The following is a 4,311-nucleotide window of genomic DNA, read 5'->3' on the forward strand; positions in this document are numbered from 1 at the left end:
GTATTGAGATATGAAGAAATTTTTTTTTCAAAATCGGGAAAAAACATGGGCTATAGCCTTTGGTTTTTGGTGAAAATATGAGTGTTTTTGGAAAATGGAAAAAAGTGTATTTTTGTCGCAAAATTAATAGAAAAATATCCGATAGTGCTTATTTCGTCGAAAAACTCAAAACTGAGACATTAGAGCATTGACGAAAAATAATATATCCCGTGAAAATCTAAACTCAATTAAGCTTTCGCTAACCCAGAGTGAAAATAATCCAGAAACTGGATAAGACGATGTCATGGCCTTATAGTTGTTGCTGTTTTTTTTTGTCTTCTTTGTTTACAATATAACTGAAGGCAAAACAAGTAAAATTGAAGGTAGCTGCAATTTTGGTAACAGATTATGGAATAACTATTGGGAAATCTGATGAAAGGACTTCCATTTTGAAAAGCACGCATCAAGGACATCTTTATAGTGAAATATTAGTGAAATAAAAATGACGTCTTCTTAGCAAATACACTTCATCGTTTGGATTGTTTTTCCTCTGGGTTTCCGAAAGTTCTTTCTTGCTAACTTTCGACCCGACATAATATCTTTTGTTAATGCTATATTGTCTCAATTTTGAGTTTTCCGAGGAAATATACACCATGTGATCATTTTCTGTTAATTTTGCCTTAAAAAGTGATTTTTTCATGAGTATTTTTTTTTTCATTTATGTTTAATTTTAAAATAATAAATAACACACATCGTTAAAATAAGTGCACAATATAAAAATTTTTAATTAAGATATAAGCATATCTTATTTATACTTTTGTTTTGTTAAATACGTCATATGACATTTGTACAAGTTTGTATTTTCCGCGTGAATATTTTACAGAATGTTACCTCATATTTTTGCATAAATGTTCGCCGGATCTTCGTCTCTATTTAATAATACATTATATTTTTTTATATTTAATTATTACTAAGTATTCTTGAATATAATTGGCTGTAATGCCATTTGGTTGATCTAATATCACTGTTCTTCCCCAATACCTTATGTTGTTTTTCCATTTGGTTGATCTAATATTACTGTTCTTCCTTAATACCTTATGTTGTTTTTCCATTTGTTTGATCTAATATTACTGTTCTTTCCCCAGTACCTTGTGTTGTTTTTCCATTTGGTTGATCTAATATTACTGTTTTTCCCCAATACCTTATGTTGTTTTTCCATTTGGTTGATCTAATATTACTGTTCTTCCCCAATACCTTATGTTGTTTTTCCATTTGGTTGATCTAATATTACTGTTCTTCCCCCAGTACCTAATGTTGTTTTTCATATACATATTCTGCTATGGATAAATTTTCAATTTTATTATTTCTTTCTTATTCTTTATGCTCCGCCCCCCAGTGGCACAGCGGCATGTCTGCGGACTTACAACGCTAGAATCCGTGTTTCGATACCCGTGGTGAGCAGAGCACAGATAGCCCATTGTGTAGCTTTGTGCTTAACAAAAGAACCTTTATGCTCCTTTAAATGATATTTTAAATTACGTTTAGTATGTTCTATATAAATGTATCTAGCTTCATATTTGATATTACCTAAATTTTGTTTTATCTTATAAATCAGTTTAAATATAGGATAAAATAGTTGTTGTTTTCTAAACCCTTTAGATAAATTATTAGTTAATCCTGGAATATATAGCAAAATGAAAGCTTCCTTTTTAATTTTTTCACAGCTAGGTTTTAAAGTAATACTTTGATCAGTCATTACCACATTAGTGAATTTGTTGACTGCTCAACCTATAATATTCGGGTTAAATTACCTTTCAGTTGCTACAAATTTCATTAACAATAACTCATTTCTAATCTTCTTTTTAGTAGATATCTTAAAATTCTATGAATATAAGTGTAAAACGCAGATATTTTTTGTGACCTAGTATGACATGATTCACGGTGTGGAGGCAAAAGTTTCAAACTTACTTACAGACCGGACCAGAAATCCGAACTTCAAGCAACTTCTTCAACCGAACACCCTGAACATTCTCAAATTGTTCAGTTCTGTGGATGTCATCTTTTCAGTAGTTTTATTTTGATACGTACTTTCTGTGGTGTTGTTCTTCGAATTTAGATTAATTTTAAAGTTTTTCAGTACCATTATTATTTTAATCCAATTCTATATGCATTCTAAGTTTATGTTTGTTTTTCGAAAATAATGAAAACAACACGATCGTGTAAGAATAACACCCATATAGTTTAAATGATAGATAACACAGAAGAGAATGAATTGATCAGGCACGGGTTAAATAACGAGAAGCAGTTTCACATGAATCTAGGATATTATGAATAAGAACACCATGCTGGTTGTCGAAGTACCTAATGCAATCAATCCTTTCTTTGAAACAGTAGACACTCACATTGAGTGGAAAAGGGGTGGAGGGATAGAATATATTGGTTCTTTCCATTCCGGGCGTCGCTTTGTTTTCTAATTAAGGTATGGAGTTGAGAGGACTTAAAAATGAAACAAAAAATATCAAGTTGTGATAAGCCGAAGTAATAAGCGTTTTGAAATTTACTGAAATTAGAAAAGTAAAGATATAACATGTTTCTTGTGATTAAAAGCATTCCAAGAAAAACAAATAAATATGCAGCGCCAGTAAAACTGTAATGGAATCGTTAATTTAAGATACACACCCTTTTTTTTTGCCACTAAGGTAACTAAACTTATATTCCTATAAAAACAACATACAATCGTCTTATCTTAGTTAACATTGTCACATGTCTTGTTTGGATTATCGAGTAGTTTATTATTGTAATAAAAGGATATATTATGCTACCTTCACAATAAGCTTACAAAGTATTTTTACCTTCTAATGTTATTTGTTTCTATAAACATGTATTCTAAGTTAACATAAACAAGGTTTATTTTCGGTCACTGTTATAGCGTAATATCGCTCATTAATACCAGTTGTTTCTCGTATAGTATTAGTGTAAAGGAAACACAAAGAGCTGTCTAAAGGTAATGGTAATCGAGATTTGTTGCAACAGACGGACGGACTAATTCGTACAAGTAGGTAATATACAAAGACTGCCATATAAATAAACCTGCAAGTTATGAGTAAGAAACTGATATCTTTGTAGGATATAATGAGCACAGTCAAATCAGTGTACTCAAGATGAATTCTGTTTTAGAAGGAAATATATAACATTTTATGGTTAAGCACAGGATATTATTCCTTCAATTATTTATTGAGTTTTGTAGCAGCATATTTGTCAGTGAACGGTACGGTAAGGTGACTCCCTCTATACTTTCAAACCATCAAGCACAGGGTGGCAACCGGTCGATAACAGTCTCCTCCTAAATTTTTTCCATGTTATTTAGTTATTTATTTTTACATTTTTATATAACACAGCACATATTTTTTTTAATCAAACGTATCAGCAGTAAATAAACACTGCATTGATAATGTTCCCTGAATATGTCTCACAATAATACACTTGGTCTTCACGTGTCATTATCTACAGGACAGCGAGTATTAAATCCTCATTAAATAAAGAAGTACACTGGCGTGCAGTATTAAGAGTTTGAAAATATTAAATAGAAACTGATTATTTGGGAACGTTAAGCAACGAAAAAAAGGCTTGTGAAGAAACGTTTTTATTTTTCGTTTCTACACACATGAATCCAGTTATTGCAGTACATTATAGTACTTCGTATTGGGTAATAAAATCCTGTTTTATAATAATAATACAAAATAGTTACTTCGTAAGAGTTACTTCGTTGGTTATTTTTTGCACTAATGTAATCTATGTTTACCAAAGAACTGTAGTAGTGTGTTATTAGAAACTGCCTTACTAGGAATTGTTGATGGGTTAATCCTTAAATTAGTTGGTAGAGTAATCGCCTGACGCGCGCGAGATCCCGAGTTTAATTTTGTTCACTGAAAATGCAAATTCCCCGGTGGGACAGCGCTAAGTTTACGGAATTACAACGGTAAAATCCGGGATTCGATTCCCCGCGGTAGACACAGCAGATAGCCCAATGCTGCTTTACAAACAAACAATCGAAAATATAAAAATTGACAGCCATAATAAATAGTGTCTTCCACATTGAGCTCAAAGATTTGCTTTGTTTGTGAACTGAAATTCATGTGGAAGTTTGAGTTGTTAAAATGTGATTTAGTAGCAATATTTAGTGTTTGTTTGCTGTTAATGTGGTAGTATGAGATGTTAAAATTGGATTTAGTAGCAATATTTATTGTTTGTTTGCTGTTAATGTGTTAGTTTGAGTTGTTAAAATGGGATTTAGTAGCAATATTTAGTGTTTGTTTGCTGTTAATGTGGTAG

The sequence above is a fragment of the Limulus polyphemus genome, unplaced genomic scaffold (assembly GCF_000517525.1).
Source record: "Limulus polyphemus unplaced genomic scaffold, Limulus_polyphemus-2.1.2 Scaffold1996, whole genome shotgun sequence".
In the NCBI taxonomy this organism is placed as follows: Eukaryota; Metazoa; Arthropoda; class Merostomata; order Xiphosura; family Limulidae; genus Limulus; species Limulus polyphemus.